The sequence below is a fragment of the Bos grunniens genome, chromosome 1 (genome assembly GCF_055505025.1).
Source record: "Bos grunniens cultivar Pamir isolate PY7600 chromosome 1, Bosgru_T2T1.0, whole genome shotgun sequence".
NCBI classification, from domain to species: Eukaryota; Metazoa; Chordata; class Mammalia; order Artiodactyla; family Bovidae; genus Bos; species Bos grunniens.
The window spans coordinates 10881265-10902119 of NC_141165.1; the positions used below are offsets into that span (position 1 = coordinate 10881265).

At 42.5% G+C, this 20855-nt stretch overlaps 1 long non-coding RNA gene across 1 annotated transcript in view; it reads right to left on the reverse strand.

The window, feature by feature from the left end:
* Positions 1 to 834: 834 nt before the first annotated feature.
* The window catches only part of LOC147378945 (uncharacterized), a 40972-nt gene continuing 20951 nt past the window's right edge, over positions 835 to 20855 (reverse strand). Inside the window, exons 2-3 of the long non-coding RNA XR_015170151.1 lie at positions 11236 to 11391; positions 835 to 1724 (exon numbers count right to left, since the gene is read on the reverse strand). This is a non-coding gene — a long non-coding RNA (uncharacterized LOC147378945). The remainder of the gene's footprint in view (positions 1725 to 11235; positions 11392 to 20855) is intronic.

Here is a 20855-nt window from a genome sequence, read left to right on the forward strand (position 1 = left end):
CAGTACATTTTCACCTAAGCAGGCTAGGTAGACTCAGAGCACTCTCTGGTCACAGAACTCTCTGTTCAACACCAGTATTCTCACAGGAGGATCAAGTGCCCAGGTTGTGTCTTTACATTCTTCCGAATCATGCTGTGAACCCGGAAACCAGAACTTGCTTTCTAAAGCCTCTTTTTTTGCCTCAGAAAGCTTATATTTTACAGTGTAAGTTACCAAGAAACCTCTTGGTGGCTTGGCTTTGCTTCTGATCGATCTCTTCCAGGTCTGATTCTTCAGTTTTCTCAAAGAGAGAAGTTGCTTGCATCTCCTGTGAGGAATAAATCTAAGAGCACATTTGCACTTCACCAGCTGAGCTGTAGTGAGAAAAGTAACTATGCACTGAACTCTCTGCTCAAAGCAGTGTTCTCCCAGGGAGATCCTATGTGCCCTCTTTGTATCTTTACTTTCTGATTGGGAAATTAGATGTGTGTGAACATTGCAAGCCAAATTTGTGATTCAAGCTGTATTTCCTGCCTCAGGCAACTAGCATCTTACAACACATTGCTCTCTTTGGTTTTCTGGAGAATGATAACTTCCTACTCTAATCCTCAAGTTTTCTGAACTGACAGAGATGTTTGCAACTCCTCACTAAGAGGTCGTCTCAGAGTATATTTTCACCTATCCACGTTAGTTATAGCTAGAGAACTAGCAAGTCACAAAACTCTCTGCTCAATCCAGTGTACCAGAGAATAATCCAGAGTGGCCTGTGTGTCTTTCCTTTCTTGAGAATCATTCTGTGTGGGAACCTAGCAAACCGATCTTTTGACTCAAGCCATACATTCCAAATCAGAAATCTAGTTTGTTATATTCGCCTTCATTTTATTCAGATTCTCAACTTCCTACTTTCATCTCTGAGCTTTCTGGAAGAAAGAAGCTGGTTGTCATGCCTTGGTAGAAGTTCTTCTCAGAGGTCAAATCCACCTATATATGTTAGTTACAGTTAACTGCTCAAACAACGGTTCTCCCAGAAGGATCCCCTTAGCCCTTTTGTGTCTTTACATTCTTCAGAAACATGCTGTGAGTGATCCTTGAACCCCAGCTTTGGGTTAAAGCTGTCTTTTCTGCATCCAAAACCTAGGTGATTTTACACTGAAAGTTACCTGGAAAACACTCTGCTTGCTTGTATGTTATTCAGTTCAACAACTTCCTTAATCAAATCCTATTGGTTTTGGAAACCAAAGCAAGCTGCTTTCAACTCCTTGTTAGAGGGTACAGAGTACATTTTCACCTAAGCTAGCTAAGTAGACTCAGAGCACTCTCTGGTACTATCCAGGACGGTGGCCCCTGGTTCGGTGACCACATGGGTCCTCTGTGCCTTCAGGAATAACAGAGGCGGGAGGGAACCCCCGCAGCTGTGTCTCTGGAGGTTGTTGGCAGTGAGGCCAGGGCTGGATGTGCCCTTGGAGCTCCCCCATCAACTGATGTCACCTTCAAAATCACTCTGCGGGCTCTGGCCGATTCTTCACACTTTGCAGGTGAGAAAATTGATCAGCTGATCTGAATCATCATCATCTTTTCTTTTTTTAACAAACGGCAGAAAAACATAGAGAAGGAACCTGGTGGGAAATGTGAGAATTCAGCAGCAAACTCACACGTTTCCCAGTCTCCCTGCCGGGTCATGACTCAGATCATCCAGGGCTGGCCGTGCGTTTTCCTTGTGGAAGCCGTTACTCAGGACTCTTGTGCTGAAAAAACAGGATCCCTGGAATAACATTTGTGCAAAAAATAGGAAACTCTCCCCATAGTGCATCACATCTTGGCAGTAGAATTCCACCAGCAAACTGCATTTTACAATAAAGGCTGGAGGTGAGTCGAGGCATTATTTTCATCTCCAAATGGTCATTTTTAGGTCTAAGTTGTATAAAAAAGAAATTCAAATAAGATAAATAGCAGAACCGTAATCTAGCTGGCCTGCAGAAAACAAACAAGTCATTTGTCCTCCAGGTTAATAGAACTTTATGTTGCCCTATCAGAGCTCTGTTTTTCTGTGTCCCCAATTTAAGATTAATTTTTTTTAATTCAAACCCAAATGTGTTTTGCCACATTTGTAGGCAACATCTTGAATTTTACAATTAGCTGATATCAATCTTCAAAAATGAGACAGTCAAACACAGAGACATCCCTGGGTCAGGAAAGAGAATGCCTGTACCTTTTCAAATTAGGGCCAAAAAGATGGGAGACTAGCATCCAGAATGGATGTGGAATATGTGGAATATGATGGCACTGTCGTCCGAAGTGAATTAGCATATTCACTGCCTTTAAAAAATTTGTTTGGGGGGGGGAGCCAAGATGGCGGAGGAGTAGGATGGGGAGAACACTTTCTCCCCCACAAATTCATCAAAAGAGCATTTAAAAGCCGAGTAAATTCCACAAAACAACTTCTGAATGCTGGCAGAGGACATCAGGCACCCAGAAAAGCAACCCGTCTTCAAAAGGAGGTAACGCTGTGAACCTCTCTGGGTGACACTCACGGTAGAGAAACTTTTCATCTTTAACTTAGATGTTTTATCAATGATGCTGTATAGAAGGAGAAGTTTTGAAACTACTGTAAAAATAAGACCAATAACTGGAAGCAGGAGGCTTATATCCAAACCCTGACTCCAGGGAACTACTGACTCCAAGGAACGTTAATTGACAGGAGCTCATCAAACGCCTCCATACCGACACTGAAACCAAGCACCACACAAGGGCCAACAAGTTCCAGGGCAAGACATACCAAGCAAATTCTCCAGCAACAAAGGAACACAGCCCTGAGCTTCAAGATATAGGCTGCCCAAAGTCACCCCAAAACCATAGACATCTCATAACTCATTACTGGACACTTCATTGCACTCCAGAGAGAAGAAATACAGTTCCACCCACCAGAACACCGACACAAGCTTCCCTAACCAGGAAACCTTGACAAGCCACCTGTACAAACCCACACACAGCGAGGAAACGCCACAATAAAGAGAACTCCACAAACTGCCAGAATACAGAAAGGACATCCCAAAATCAGCAATTTAAACAAGATGAAGAGACAGAGGAATACCCAGCAGATAAATGCCCACCAAACCAAACAAAAGAGGAAGAGATAGGGAATCTACCTCATAAAGAATTCCGAATAATGATAGTGAAATTGATCCAAAATCTTGAAATCAAAATGGAATCACAGATAAATAGCCTGGAGACAAGGATTGAGAAGATGCAAGAAAGGTTTAACAAGGACCTAGAAGAAATAAAAAAGAGTCAATATATAATGAATAATGCAATAAATGAAATTAAAAACACTCTGGAGGCAACAAATAGTAGAATAACAGAGGCAGAAGATAGGATTAGTGAATTAGAAGATAGAATGGCAGAAATAAATGAATCAGAGAGGATAAAAGAAAAACAAATTAAAAGAAATGAAGACAATCTCAGAGACCTCCAGGACAATATTAAACGCTACAACATTCGAATCATAGGGGTCCCAGAAGAAGAAGACAAAAAGAAAGACCATGAGAAAATACTTGAGGAGATAATAGTTGAAAACTTCCCTAAAATGGGGAAGGAAATAATCACCCAAGTCCAAGAAACCCAGAGAGTCCCAAACAGGATAAACCCAATGCGAAACACCCCAAGACACATATTAATCAAATTAACAAAGATCAAACACAAAGAACAAATATTAAAAGCAGCAAGGGAAAAACAACAAATAACGCACAAGGGAATTCCCATAAGGATAACAGCTGATCTTTCAATAGAAACTCTTCAAGCCAGGAGGGAATGGCAAGACATACTTAAAATGATGCAAGAAAATAACGTACAGCCCAGATTATTGTACCCAGCAAGAATCTCATTCAAGTATGAAGGAGAAATCAAAAGCTTTTCAGACAAGCAAAAGCTGAGAGAATTCTGCACCACCAAACCAGCTCTCCAACAAATACTAAAGGATATTCTCTAGACAGGAAACACAAAAACGGTGTATAAATTCGAACCCAAAACAATAAAGTAAATGGCAACAGGATCATACTTATCAGTAATTACCTTAAACGTAAATGGGTTGAATGCCCCAACCGAAAGACAAAGACTGGCTGAATGGATACAAAAACAAGACCCCTACATATGTTGTCTACAAGAGACCCACCTCAAAACAGGGGACACATACAGACTAAAAGTGGAGGGCTGGAAAAAGATTTTCCATGCAAATAGGGACCAAAACAAAGCAGGAGTAGCAATACTCATATCAGATAAAATAGACTTTAAAACAAAGGCTGTGAAAAGAGACAAAGATGGTCACTACATAATGATCAAAGGATCAATCCAAGAAGAAGATATAACAATTATAAATATATATGCACCCAACACGGGAGCACCATATGTAAGACAAATGCTAGCAAGCATGAAAGGAGAAATTAACAATAACACAATAATAGTGGGAGACTTTAATACCCCACTCACACCTATGGATAGATCAACTAAACAGAAAATTAACAAGGAAACACAAACTTTAAACGGTACAATAGACCAGTTAGACCTAATTGATATCTATAGGACATCTCATCCCAAAACAATGAATTTCACCTTTTTCTCAGGCGCACATGGAACCTTCTCCAGGATAGATCACAGCCTGGGCCATAAATCTAGCCTTGGTAAATTCAAAAAAATTGAAATCATTCCAAGCATCTTTTCTGACTACAATGCAGTAAGATTAGATCTCAATTACAGGAGAAAAACTATTAAAAATTCCAACATATGGAGGCTGAACAACACACTGCTGAATAACCAACAAATCACAGAAGAAATCAAAAAAGAATCAAAATTTGCATAGAAATGAAAGAAAATGAAAACACAACAACCCAAAACCTGTGGGGCACTGTAAAAGCAGTCCTAAGGGGAAAGTTCATAGCAATACAGGCATACCTCAAGAAACAAGAAAAAAGTCAAATAAATAACCTAACTCTACACCTAAAGCAACTAGAAAAGGAAGAAATGAAGCATCCCAGGGTTAGTAGAAGGAAAGAAATCTTAAAAATTAGGGCAGAAATAAATGCAAAAGAAACAAAAGAGACCATAGCAAAAATCAACAAAGCCAAAAGCTGGTTCTTTGAAAGGATAAATAAAATTGACAAACCATTAGCCAGACTCATCAAGAAACAAAGGGAGAAAAATCAAATCAATAAAATTAGAAATGAAAATGGAGAGATCACAACAGACAACACAGAAATACAAAGGATCATAAGAGACTACTATCAACAATTATATGCCAATAAAATGGACAACGTGGAAGAAATGGACAAATTCTTAGAAAAGTACAACTTTCCAAAACTGGACCAGGAAGAAATAGAAAATCTTAACAGACCCATCACAAGCACGGAAATTGAAACTGTAATCAGAAATCTTTCAGCAAACAAAAGCCCAGGTCCAGACGGCTTCACAGCTGAATTCTACCAAAAATTTAGAGAAGAGCTAACACCTATCCTACTCAAACTCTTCCAGAAAACTGCAGAGGAAGGTAAACTTCCAAACTCATTCTATGAGGCCACCATCACCCTAATACCAAAACCTGACAAAGATCCCACAAAAAAAGAAAACTACAGGCCAATATCACTGATAAACATAGATGCAAAAATCCTTAACAAAATTCTAGCAATCAGAATCCAACAACACATTAAAAAGATCATACACCATGACCAAGTGGGCTTTATCCCAGGGATGCAAGGATTCTTCAATATCCACAAATCAATCAATGTAATACACCACATTAACAAATTGAAAAATAAAAACCATATGATTATCTCAATAGATGCAGAGAAAGCCTTTGACAAAATTCAACATCCATTTATGATAAAAACTCTCCAGAAAGCAGGAATAGAAGGAACATACCTCAACATAATAAAAGCTATATATGACAAACCTACAGCAAACATTATCCTCAATGGTGAAAAATTGAAAGCATTCCCTCTAAAGTCAGGAACAAGACAAGGGTGCCCACTTTCACCATTACTATTCAACATAGTTTTGGCCACAGCAATCAGAGCAGAAAAAGAAATAAAAGGAATCCAAATTGGAAAAGAAGAAGTAAAACTCTCACTATTTGCAGATGACATGATCCTCTACATAGAAAACCCTAAAGACTCCACCAGAAAATTACTAGAACTAATCAATGATTATAGTAAAGTTGCAGGATATAAAATCAACACACAGAAATCCCTTGCATTCCTATACACTAATAATGAGAAAACAGAAAGAGAAATTAAGGAAATAATTCCATTCACCACTGCAACAGAAAGAATAAAATACTTAGGAATATATCTACCTAGAGAAACTAAAGACCTATACATAGAAAACTATAAAACACTGGTGAAAGAAATCAAAGAGGACACTAATAGATGGAGAAATATACCATGTTCATGGATTGGAAGAATCAATATAGTGAAAATGAGTATACTACCCAAAGCAATTTATAGATTCAATGCAATCCCTATCAAGCTACCAACGGTATTCTTCACAGAGCTAGAACAAATAATTTCACAATTTGTATGGAAATACAAAAAACCTCGAATAGCCAAAGCAATCTTGAGAAAGAAGAATGGAACTGGAGGAATCAACCTACCTGACTTCAGGCTCTACTACAAAGCCACAGTTATCAAGACAGTATGGTACTGGCACAAAGACAGAAATATAGATCAATGGAACAAAATAGAAAGCCCAGAGATAAATCCGCGCACATATGGACACCTTATCTTTGACAAAGGAGGCAAGAATATACAATGGATTAAAGACAATCTCTTTAACAAGTGGTGCTGGGAAATCTGGCCAACCACTTGTAAAAGAATGAAACTAGAACACTTTCTAACACCATACACAAAAATAAACTCAAAATGGATTAAAGATCTAAACGTAAGACCAGAAACTATAAAACTCCTAGAGGAGAACATAGGCAAAACACTCTCTGACATACATCACAGCAGGATCTTCTATGACCCACCTCCCAGAATATTGGAAATAAAAGCAAAAATAAACAAATGGGACCTAATTAAACTTAAAAGCTTCTGCACATCAAAGGAAACCATTAGCAAGGTGAAAAGGCAGCCTGCAGAATGGGAGAAAATAATAGCAAATGAAGCAACTGACAAACAACTAATCTAAAAAATATACAAGCAACTCCTACAGCTCAACTCCAGAAAAATAAATGACCCAATCAAAAAATGGGCCAAAGAACTAAATAGACATTTCTCCAAAGAAGACATTAGATGGCTAACAAACACATGAAAAGATGCTCAACATCGCTCATTATCAGAGAAATGCAAATCAAAACCACTATGAGGTACCATTTCACGCCAGTCAGAATGGCTGCGATCCAAAAGTCTACAAGCAATAAATGCTGGAGAGGGTGTGGAGAAAAGGGAACCCTCTTACACTGTTGGTGGGAATGCAAACTAGTACAGCAACTATGGAGAACAGTGTGGAGATTCCTTAAAAAACTGGAAATAGAACTGCCTTATGATCCAGCAATCCCACTGCTGGGCATACACACTGAGGAAACCAGAAGGGAAAGAGACACGTGTACCCCAGTGTTCATCGCAGCACTGTTTATAATAGCCAGGACATGGAAGCAACCTAGATGTCCATCAGCAGATGAATGGATAAGAAAGCTGTGGTACATATATACAATGGAGTATTACTCAGCCACTAAAAAGAATACATTTGAATCAGTTCTAATGAGGTGGATGAAACTGGAGCCTATTATACAGAGTGAAGTAAGCCAGAAAGAAAACACCAATACAGTATACTAACGCATATATATGGAATTTAGAAAGATGCTAACAATAACCCTGTGTACGAGACAGCAAAAGAGACACTGATGTATAGAACAGTCTTATGGACTCTGTGGGAGAGGGAGAGGGTGGGAAGATTTGGGAGAATGGCATTGAAACATGTATAATATCATGTATGAAACGAGTTGCCAGTCCAGGTTCGATGCACGATACTGGATGCTTGGGATGGCCCAGAGGGATGGTATGGGGAGGGAGGAGGGAGGAGGGTTCAGGATGGGGAACACATGTATACCTGTGGCGGATTCATTTTGATATTTGGCAAAACTAATACAATTTGTAAAGTTTAAAAATAAAATAAAATTTAAAAAAAAATAAAGAAAAATGTGTTTGAAGGTAAAATAACTGGAACTGGTTTTCACAACAGTTAATCAACTCCTATCTATTTGGTTCTGGACTCTCAATATGAAAATCTAATTGCTATAGTTGAATATATACTTAACTGCAAGATGTTTTATTTTAGGAAGTGAAAGCCGTGCTAAGCTCTTTTCTATTGGGAAAAAGAGATATGGCATTTTGGTAGTTGTGAAATTTTTGGAGAAAGGTTTCACATTATTTTTAAAGCATTTTTCAAACAGATGTCAGTTCTACCCAAACACAAGTCAACCAGAAAATTAAATAAATTAAACTGTCAACTTCTGTTTTGTTGACAGGAACTGACTTCTTAGTTTACCATCTATGGACAAATGTGATTCTGAGTATTTACTACATTCTTTTAGTTAAGCTAGTGAGTGAGTGAGTGAGTGAAGTCGCTCAGTCGTGTCCGACTCTTTGCAACCCTGTGAACTGTAGCCCACCAGGCTCCTCTGTCCATGGGATTCCCCAGGAAAGAATATTGCAGTGGGTTGCCATTTTCTTCTCCAAGTTAAGCTAAGACAGCTCAAATAAATCCCAATACAGTTGTCTCCTGGTGCAACCTCTTCTACTTACTTATTTATATGTCGTGGAAACCAGGCCACTCTACAGTCATGCAATTCAGAAAAAATAAAGGGCATGCCCTCCCCCCATGACTGCCCTCAGTGCTGAGGGAACCGTGCTGGATTCTGGGCTCTAGTTAAAGGACTGCAGTGAAGGACAAGCACCATGAAGGAAGCCATAGATCCCCGTGATAAGAAGGCAGAGGGTGGGTGTGTGGCTGGCTTCTAATCACTGCTCAGGGCTCTGGCCAAACCCAGTCTTTGAAGCCAATGAGCTCTGGATGCTCAAGTCCCCCCTCTGAGATTTCACCTGAACCACCAATTTCCACATCTCCAACCCGCTCCAGTATTCTTGTCTGGTAAATTCTGTGGACAGAGGAAGCTATCGGGCTACAGTTCATGGGGTCGCAAGAGTCAGACATGACTGAGTGACTTTCACTTTCACAAGAACAAATGAGAAAATCTTTTCTTTCTCACTTGAATTGGGGAGGGAAACTGAAACGCATTTGACACAGTCCAGGGCACAGATTCACCAAAAGATGAGCCTTCATCACAGAACTCGAGAAGCTTCCCATCCCCTCACATATTGTACCTCCATATTAACAGGCTCCTTGTGTACTAACAAGAGTAAAATGAAAAGAATTAAATGTCTCAGCACTTACTTAAGAAGAAACATCTAGGGAAAGCCAAAGATGACAAGGAGACGAGAACAAGGACACACCGGAGACTTTAGCCTCTGACGCCAGTATCTACAGCAAATGGCAATCACAGCCCAGCCCCTGGCAGATGAAAAGAAAACCTCATATAAAAGAACTATTTACTTCAGTTCTTCTACCCAGTTTATCATGTCTGACATTCAACAAGAAATTACAAGGCACACTAAAAGTCAAAACAGCTTGAAGAAACAGAGCTATCATCAGAACCAGACTCAAAATATGGCAAAGATGCTGGAATGTATGAACATGCCCAGAGACTGAATAAAGGAAGAGGCCAACATGCACAAACAAATGGCAATATAAGCAGGCAGGGAAACACTAAGAAAGAATGAGAAGGAAAAGCTGAAATCAAAAACACCATGTCTCAAGTGAAAAGCACCTTTGATGGGCTCAGCAATAGACTGGACACAGCTGAGGAAAGGATCAGTGAGCTTGAAGAAAGGTCAGTATAAACTTCCAAAATCAAGGTGCAAAATACTTACCCAAAAATGAAAGCTCTGAAAACTGAAAATCAGTTAATATAATCTATCACATCAACAGGCTAAAGAATAAAAGTCATATGATCATAACAATAGATGCAGAAGAAGCATCAACAAAACCTACCATCTCACCACTGTTTTTCAATATTATCTTGGAAGTCCTAGCCAATGCAATAGGAAAAGGAAATAAGCCATTTGCAGATAGGGAGGAAAGACATAACACTGTCTGTTCACAGATGATGTAAACTTCTATGTAGAAAATCCCAAAGAATAAGTTTAAAAAACTTCTGGAACTAATAAGTGATTATAATAAGGTTTAAGGATGCAAAGTTAACATAAAAAAGTAAGTTGCTTTACATACATCAGCAAGGGACAAGGAGAATTTGAAATTACACAATACCATTCATGTAAATTTTCACCCCCAAAATGAAATGCTTATGAATAAATCTAAAAAATATGTGCCAGATATATATGAGGAAAACTACAAAATTCTAATGAAAGAAATCAAAGAAAAAATAAGTGGAGAAATAATTTATGTACATGGATAGGAAGACTCAATAGCATCAAGATGTCAGTTCTTCAGAACTTAATCTATATATTTAATGCAATCTCAATCAAAAACCTGTTATTTTGTAGATTAATAGACTGGTTATAAAGCATATATATATATATATATATATATATATATATATATATATATATATAAACAGCTAAGGCACAGAGCAGCCAAAAAAATATTGAAGGAGAAGAACAAAATTAAATGACTGACACTCCCTGAATTCAAGGCTTCCTATAGTGCTACAGTGTGGTATTGACAAAACAGTAGGCAAATAAGTCAGTGAGACAGAGTAATAGCACAGAAATAGACCCACACAGATACAGTTAACAGATTTTTTATCAATAAGCAAAGATAATTCAATGGATAAAGGATAGTCATTTCAACAAGTGGTGCTAAGACAACTGGACTTCCACATGCAAAAAAAAAAAAAAAATCAATCTGGACCCTAACTTTACACCTTTTACAAAAATCAACTCAAAAATAGTTAAATCAGAGATTTAAATTTAAAATGAAAAACTATAAAACTCCTGAAAGATAACATAAGAAATAATTCAGATGACTTTGGGTTTGTAATGACTATTTAGATATACCAAATGCATGATCCATGAAAGAAAAATTTGACAAGTTCAGTTTCATTAAAATTTAAAACAGCTCTGTGAAATACACTGTGCTCCCCAAGTGAAATATACTGTGCTCCCCAAGTGATGTTAGTGGTAAAGAACCTACCTGCAAATGCAGGAGATGTAAGAAATGCATGGGTCGAGACGATCCCCTGGAGGAGGAAATGGCAACCCATATTCTTGCCTGGAGAATCCCATGGACACAGGAGCCTGGAGGGCTATGGTCCATGTGGTCGCAAAGAGTCAGACATGACTGAAGTGACTGCACACACACATGAAATATATTGTTAAAAGAATGAAAAGATAAGCCACAGACAAGAAGAATAACTTTGCAAAGCATATATGTGATAAAAGACTTGTATCTAACCTGTACAAAGAACTCTTAAAACTCCACAATAAGAAAACAAACAACCCAATTAAAAAATGGGCAAAAGATCAAACAAATATTTCATCAAAGAAGATATTCAGATGGCAAACAAACATATGAAAAGATGTCTACCTATCCTATGTCATTAAGGAATGGCAAACCAAAAAAATTACACACCTATTAACCTGGGTAAAATTGAAAACACTGACAGCATCAGATGCTGGTGAGGATGCAGAGCAACAGGACCTCTCGTTCATTGCTTTTGTGCAAATGGTTCATCCACTATGAAAGACAGTTTGTTTTTTTACAAAACTAAACACACTCTTACCCTATCATTCAGTAATCACATTTCCTGGTTTTTACTTAGAAAAATTCATAACTTATGTCCACACAAAACTCTGCACACAGACGTTTAAAGTAGCTTTATCCATAGTTGCCAAAACTTGGAGGCAACCAAGATGTCCTTTAATAGATGAGCGAATAAATAAACTGCTGTGCAGCCAGAAATGGAATATTATTCAGCTAAAAACTGCATGGACTGCTACCTCCAGTATAATCTTCTACAACAGTGCTAGTACTGGATATGATTGCTTTTTCTTGATTTCAGTGAAAGTACTCTCCTCTTAGGTGGTGCTAGTGGGAAAAACATGCCTGCCAGTGCAGGAGACATAAGAGACGCAGGTTCAATCCCTGGGTCAGGAAGATTCCCTGGAGGAGGGCATGGCAGGCCACTCCAGTATTTTTGCCTGGAGAATCCCATGGACAGAGGAGCCTGGTGGGCTATAGTCCATGGGGTTGCAAAGAGTCAGAAGTGACTTAACACACATGCACGCATTCTCATATTAAGCATGAGAATGTATTTTATACTTAATATATTTCTTAATAGTAAGGAAATATCCATCTATTACAGTTTATTCCATGTTATCATAAAGAATGTTTTTAGAAATACTTTTGTGGCAACTCTGAAGATGATTATGCAGTTTCTTCTTATGATTATTGATGTGATGATTATATGAATAGGTAAATGTTACAGACACATCCTAGCATTGCTAATCACCTTGCATTATTTCTAATGTGCTACTGACTTTGTTTCTAGACTTTTCTTACCTTTTCTGCATTGACATTCACAGGCAGGCTGTTGAAAATCTATATTTTCCTTTGGAACAATCTTTTCAGATTTTTGTCACTAATGTTATATTTATTCATTTTCTAGAAAAAGTTGGAAGTTTACTTTCCTTCCCAATGCTCTAGAAATTTTTGTTTTGTTTTTCTTGTTTGTTTTTATAATATGTGTCCAAGTCCTAATTCTTTTTTTAATAAATTAACTAATTTTATTTGGGGGGTATTCATTGCTGCACGGAGAAGGCAATGGCACCCCACTCCAGTACTCTTGCCTGGAAAATCCCATGGATGGAGGAGCCTGGTGGGCTGCAGGCCATGGGGTCGCTAGAGTCGGACATGACTGAGCGACTTCCCTTTCACTTTTCACTTTCATGCATTGGAGAAGGAAATGGCAACCCACTCCAGTGTTATTGCCTGGAGAATCCCAGGGACGGGGGATCCTGGTGGGCTGCCGTCTATGGGGTCGCACAGAGTCGGACACGACTGAAGCGACTTAGCAGCAGCAGCATTGCTGCAAGCAGGCTTTCTCTAGTTGCAAAGAATGGGGGATGGCTACTCTTTAGCTGCAGTGCACGGGCTTCTCAATGCAGTGGCTTCTCTTGTAGCAGAGCATGGGCTCTGAAGCACAAGCTCAGTAGTTGCTGTGCACAGGCTTCTCATTGTGGTGGCTTCTGTTCATGCAGAGCATGGGCTCTAGGTGCACAGGCTCCATAGTTGTGGTACATGGGCTTAGTTGCCCCCATAGCCTGTGGAATCTTCCTGGACCAGGGATCAAGTCCATGCCTCCTGCGTGGCCAGGCAGATTCTTATCCAGTGTACCACCAGGGAAGTCCTGGAAATATTTTCAAGTTGGAGACAGCTCTGTTCTGTCACAGAAATAAACTATGAAAAGAGAGTTCACCATCTGATTCCAGAATGAAATGTCTCTATACATTTTAAAATATATGATCTAGGGGGAAATTTTAACGATGAGCCACAGGCTACACCAAGACTGGAGTTTATGACTTTCTGATTCTTCAAAAAGATTGAAGTAAAAATGAATATTCTTCTTGTCCAAACAAGAGTCAAGGTTAAGGATACAGGAGCCAATAAAGAGGTGGGTGTGATGAGTGAGCCATGAGAAAACAACTTCAGACCCACAGTCTTTTGAAATGTGGCTCCTTCCCATCACTCGCATGGTTTCTGCGTCTGCTTCAGGTGGCTGCTTCTGTTCAGGCCACCGGCAAGTGGCGCCCATGGACTTTACGGGCTGTAGGGACCACAGGCAGGTTGTGTGCGAGTCAGGGACACACCCAGCGTGTGCTTGTCTCACACCATGCAGGCGTTCACCTCAGATCAGTGGGTAACATCATGTAGACTCCAGCATTGGACCAAGCTGATGGACGCACCCAGACCTGGAGAAATTCAGGTGTTTCCACCCTGAAATCCTGGAAGCCGGTGGTCATGGCTTGAAATAAATACCAGGGCTGTTTGGTTGTGTGTGGAGACAGAGTCAGCCTGCAGGCAATCGGTGTACAGGCAAGGCCATGCAGGGGCAAGAGCACCATGCCCCGACACCTGGAAGCCTGGGGCTCCCTGAGGCTCTGGCTGTGTGTCTTTTGTGTTCACTCAGTCCCCAGAGCAGACAGCTGCGCACAACATTTCCACCCTGGCCCCAGCTTCTCCCCACCCTTGTTAACTGATCGGTCCCCTTCACTTGGGCCCCTGTCCATCTCTGCTCCTCACGGCTCCACGGCCAAGGCCTTGAAATCCATCCTTGGATGTGTGTGTGGAGCGTGAGCTCCCAAGTGCGGGGATCTCCAGCTGCCCTGTTACTGGCATCCAGAGCACACCTCAGGGTTTGTCACGTGATTCTCTGGTGTGCAGGTATGTGTTAATTTATGAATGGCAGGAAGGATCCTACTGATGCTGCTCTTCTGTGATGCTTTCTTGTCTCCACCATGTCTGAGACATCTGTCCACATGCTGTATCAACGCCTCAGTCCCCTTCAGCATGTCCCACCTGCGGGGATGCAGGTCCCTGCATGCTCCTGGGCTGACACCCTGTGGTCACTGCCCACGACTCTGCCAGCCCCACTGTGGTCACCAGCATCCCACGGGTACCTTCCCAGGGTGTTCAGAACCGATGTGGGTCTTCTGGTTGCTACTCAGTGCTGTGTTGCTCTTTGTCTCCAGGGACTCGGGAAATATGTACATGGAGCGTCCATGCTCCCTCTTCTATGCACTGGGGATTGGTTTCCTGTGGCCACGTCGACAAGTTCCCCCATCACTGCACTCTTATTCTGCTGCAGGTCTGAGGACGGCACCTAGGACTGGGTCAGTCAGGTTGGGTTCCTCTGGGGGTTCTGGGAGATCAGCATCTCTGGCTTCTTCAGCCTCAGGAGCTCCATGTTCCCAGGCCTGGCCCTGACTGTCCCTACCTGTTCCCGTCCTCCCAGCTCCATTGTGGCCCTGCCTCCCTGTTAGGTGGACTCACCCAGACAGCCCAGTAGAGTCAAACCTACACAGCTCCTCTGGTCAATGAGGAGGCCTCATCTGGAAATTCTGGACTCAGAACTTGGACATCTTTGAGGGAGAAGATGTCCTTGTTCTGCCCACCACAAATGCTATTCCAAGTCATTTGCAAATTTTCTGTTGGATTTTTTTGTCTTTTTCTGGATGATTTGAGGAAGCTCTTTATATATTTTAATGGAATATAATCCTGGTGGAACTGGTTTAGTTGCTAAGTCGTGTCCAACTCTTTGCAACCCCATGGACTATAGGCCACCAGGTTCCTCTGTGGGATTTCCCAGGCAAGAATATTGGGGCAGGTTGCCATTTCCTTCTCCAGGGGTTCTTCCTGATCCAGAGGTCAAACCCGGGTCTCCTGCATTGCAGGTGGATTCTTTACCAACTGAGCCACCAGGGAAGCCCCAATATAATCCTGGTTGTATGAGATATGCATGGCGTGGGTTTATGAACTCTATGGTAAACTTCACTAAGATTGACATAAGAGTCTATCTTTTAACTTTATGAATTGTGTTTTGAGATCCTTGTTTAAAAATCTCTCCCTGGCTACTAAAATCCTTACTGTGATTGTCCTGCTTTCTTCTCTAGCATTGGAGAATGATTCTGTCTGGAGTCTACCTCTGCACCAAGGCTTTGATGAGACACTAACTCTGTTTTTACCCACTCGATCATTTTCTGCACGCACAGACTAAATGACCCGCTACGTCTCCTGCATCATTTATCTGGGTCACTGTTTAAACTCTACCTGTTCCATTCATCTGTGAAAATGTTCCTGTGTCAGTACTATACTGAACTTTTTAAAAAGATTTTCATAATTGGAAAAACAATTTCTAGAGGAGAGAGCAGTACACATCCCCACACGGTCCCTGCCCGGCTCCCACAGCAATAGGTCCCCTGCTCACACTGTTTGCACTGTGACTTATCATTTTCCCTCCTGTGTTCCCTTTGTAACAGAAATTGCATGTAGTGACAGGCATTTCTGCTTTCATATTAGTTCAGAATAAATTTGAGGTCAACAAAAGATCCAGCTGAAAGAGAAAATTCATAGTTTGAAACACTTGTAATAATAAACAGGAATAACTGTAAAATAAATTAATTAAGCTTGTGACTCAAAAAGCTGGGGAAAGTATAAAAAGTAACCTGGAGGGAAATGATTACTGAAGATAAAAGCAGAGTTTCATGAGAGGGAGAGGGAGTGACAAATAATTCTTTGGAAAATAAAGTAGATAAACCATTCGATAATGTCATCAAGAAGCAAGGTGGGGAAGCACAGACACGAAGGAGGAGGCAAGAGTGAGGAGAAACGTGAGGCTGCAGTGCCCTCAGGGCCACATGCTCCGTGAGCTTTGGCCTGCTGGAACCTGCTAGGCTGCTCATGAATACAGAGGCTGGGGTCCCTGGGGAGGCCTCTTCCTGGCCCAAGGACGGGCCCTCTTGCTGTTCCTCAGTGACCTCTTCCTCTCCTTACAGGTCACCGATCCCACTGCAGACCCCCATCATGACCTCATCCAACCCTCAGCAGCTCTGAGGGCCCCTCCAAACACCCACACAGAGGGTGCACTTGGGGGACATTCCGTCCAGACCAGCAGGTTCCTGCACCACCCCCCCCCCACCTCCTCTCCTTTCTGCTGAGGACACATGAGGGGCCTGTCCTGTAGCCAGTGGCCACGTGGGGCCCCTGGAGTTGGGGGACCAGCCAGGGTCTCTGAACCTCCCACAGCCTCAGGACGAGATGCTCCCATACCATATTAGCTGCCTGGGGGCACAGGTCCCCATGATGCCCAGAAAAGCCTCCTTCTGTACCAGGACAGACTGTTTGCAGAGCCCAGCAGGGGCAGAGCATGGCCATGGCCACTTCCCCATGCCCCGGGTCCCTGTCTGTCCATCCTTGGGGTGTCCAGAAGGGGCTTCAGGCTTGCTGGGTCTTTTAGGTGGCATTCAATACAGTTCTGGGAAGGTAAGCAGCTGAGCACAGATGAGGGGCTAGTCTCTGGGCAGGTGAGCACAGGTGAGGGGCTGGTTTCTAAACTGGTGGTTGCAAAGGGCAGGCTGGTTTCCTGGGCTGGTTACTGCAGGCTGTGGTTAGGGTTTTTGCACCTGATCTGGCTGTATCAGTGCACACGGCACTCGCTCTCTCCTTCTGAAATGACAAGAGCTCCCTGTCTCAGGCTTGACTGGAGCAGAGACCACTGCCTGAGGTCACGGTGGTAGTCGACTGTCCCCTCACTGTGCTCAGAGTCCAGCTTTGCTCCTGATCACCCTTCCTGGGTGATGCACAGGACTTATCCCCCCACCACGAGTGACCACTGGCCATTCTGACCATTTCATTCTCCTCTGAGTGGCCGCTTTATGCAAGGGCTTTGGCCGCATCAGATCAGCACCCTCAGGTGGACTTTGTGGTGAGGGGCCTTCAAACTTGCAGAAGGAGCGAAATGTGAGGGGGTGCCCTCACATTTCCTCTGCAAGGTCAGCCCCGGCCCTCCAACCATAGAGAGGGCCCAGGAGATGCCAGCACCCTAGTGACAAAACATGGGGAGAGAGACAGCCTTCTTCTTAAGAATGTCACCCCCAGATTTCGTGTTCCTTGGGACAAAGAGAGTCCTAGGGCTGTGTCAGACTCCACAGCAGGCTCGTTCTCTGCTCAGACAGGCTGGACACTGGGCATTTACTGATGGGTATTTGTACCGAGTCTGTCCTGGGGAAACATTCAAGCCCAGTGTCGGAGCAGAAGGTTTTCTGTGGAAGCCTGGTGTCAGTCATGGCAGTGCATGGCTGTGACAGGTGTACAGCTTAGGGGAGTAAGGGGTCAGGCCCCCAGGTGAAGCCCCAACTTCAGGTTCTTTGACATCAGAGAGCTGAACAGTGGCTGTGTTCCCACATAACTCCTGTGCTCACAGAAAAGTAAGATCTAGTGGATTTGCAGCTGTTATTCTAAACATTCCCTTTGTCAGTAAAAAAATCCACCCATCAGTTTATGAAACTACCACAATCCTGTTATAGATCAAAGAGCCCTGCTTCCTGTGACCTGAAGGGAAAACAGGCTGGAATGTTCCCTGGGGAATTGATGGTGGGGGAGGGAATCGAGGGGGAGGGCTGACCAAACCCAGCCCGCAGAGCCTACGGCCTCCACAGGGGATGTTGTTCAGGAGTCAAATTCATGATCCAGAGAAATGTCTTATTCATTCTGGTTTTGAACCAAACCATTTGAAAACTTTTAAAAAACCCTAACGTTTCACACGAAGTCTGAAATTCAGATAATTTTTTTTAAACGTTTCAAAATTCTTCCTGTAGATTTTACAGGAAGATTTTACTCAGAGATACAAATACGCTTTCCACAGGCTCAGAACTCATCATGTCCTGTGTGTGTGTGTGTGTGTGGGTGGGTGTGGAGGGGCAATGCCACACAAGCCAATAAAATAATAAAAGGTAAGAGTAGCAGCAGTGAAGGGGGACAGTCCTGGCCTGGAAGAGGGACACACAGGTGCTCCCCAGGAACTCCGCACCAGATGGACGGTCCACACGGGAGCCTGAAGGGAGGGACAGGCGGGGACACTAAACACCAACTTCTGGAATCAGGGTAAAGCACCTTCATTTCTGATAAAATGATTAAAACCAAGTATGTTTAGCTGTTTGGCTCACATATGTGAGGGAAAATGAAAGAAGGAATTCTCAAAAAAAAGGTGGAAACTTCCCAGGATGCACCAGGAGCCTCAGGAAGAAGGCAGTGTGGGACCTCCAGCCGTGGCCACGATGGCCTGGGCTGGAAACTGCTCCTGCTGCTCCCAAAGTGGCAACATTAGAAGATGCTTAGAAAAATAGAGGAATTGCAAGGGTTCCGAGGTGTAAATGGTATAAAGTAGAATCTACCTGGTGAGAGTAATGCACCCCCCCACCCCCAGGCACTGAGACGCCCCCTCTCCACACACACACTCTCCCAGCAGGTGTCCAGGTGGCTCCTTCCTTCCTCAGGGAACTGGGACAATTCTGTCCAAGGAGGGGTCGGGTGGTAAGCTTCCCACTGAAGGAAGTGCAATTATTACTGCACTCCTTGTGGCCGAGAATCTGCAGACAAAACGCTCTAGAAGAGACACAGGAGGAAGAGAAGAGGAGGAAGACGAGCTTTCACTGCCCACACACAGAAAAGCCTTTGCCTGGGAGCAGGGGCTGGGGGTCCTCGCAGGCTGGCTGTCTCTTCATCTGAGGGCAACTGGGTGCTGCTCACAGGCCTCCCTCAGCCCCCGTTTCCTGAATGAACACTGACCTCAGCACAGGCTGGGGTCTCAGGGTCTGTGTAAAACATCTGGGCTCTGGCAACTTGTTTAAAGATAAGAGAGAACTTGGGGGGAATTTAGACATGACTGAGTGGGCTCGGTGATCTCTTCTCTGAAAGAAACGGGCATATTTACAGGACAAGAAGCAGAGATGAACATGTTAAAGCATCCTGTGAAGACTGGTTTGTTTTATTTTCCAGTAGGAATGTCTTCTGTATCACCCCCAAATGTTTCTCTTACCGTGGCAGGTGACTTTTACCTGCAAAAGGTCAAACATTGTTTTCCTGCTTCCTTTTGTCAGGAGAGTGTATAATTTCCTTGGTTCTGTCTCACTGCAGCAAAAATTTGAAGCAACAGACGGACCAGTGTTACAGCTCAGTTTTATTGGCAATCAAAGGAAAATTCATCCTCGAGGCCTTAGGATAGGCCAACCCTAAAGACTCCGAGAGAAGAGAAGCCAAAGCTCAATTTTGGCCCCTCTTTTTACATGTTTTCCCCTCCTTCTGAACCTGCCCTGTGTAAATTGGGCTAGCCAGGAGGGCTGTTTGTTCTACCTGAGGTCCTCATTCCAGTTCTTGGACCTTCTTTTGTTCTATTTTCGCAGGCTTTTCCCTTCTTTGTCTTTTAGCCACCGCGATTCTGGACTCCTTTTTCCTATTCTAACTACCTAACACTTTCCTCCTGTAAAAATCAAGAATTCTTTCTAACACATGTTCTTAATCATACTTGATGCTCATCTTCCTCTAGTCACGTTCAGTATACAATTGTGACAAAAGTGACATTTTTTTTTTCATTCCTTGTCGGGCCAAGAATGCTGCCACAAAAATAATTCCTGCCTGCTTTAAAATCTGTGGGCATCAAATTGAAATCATGGCTAATGGTTGAGCTCATCATTTGGAGCCTCTGGCTAATCTACCCAGAAGGTGGGAGCACGGGTGCAGCTCTGAAGGCTATCCTGCAGGATGACCGAGGAAAATGAGGGCAGAAACCAGAAAGAGGAGAGAGGGAGACAGACAGACAGGGCACAGGAGCTACTGCCTCTGATTAAAAATTGCTTTAAAATTACATATAAATAGTGCCAGCCAAGTGGTCTGCCTGTTCTGGGCTGTACTTTCTGTGAGTCAATTAACTCTTTTTCTCCCAGGACATCAGTAAAACTTTCTCAGTGCCTTTTAAATCTAGTAAATATTGACTACCTCTGTGAGCTCTTTGTAGAACAGAACCCTTTCTACCAACTTGTATCTCTTTAACTGGAAGGGAAATTTACTTTCTCTTCTTACCCAGTAGAGTGGCCCTTAGGGGAAGCAATCTCAGAATCTTGTTCCACTGAGGAGATAAGAGCATAAATATTATTCTGAAAAAAAATTGTACCCATGTTAGACTCCATGAATATGGGATTGGAAGTGGGAATTCGTGTGGCCCCCACTGAAACATGATGCAGTGCCACCAATTGAAAAGT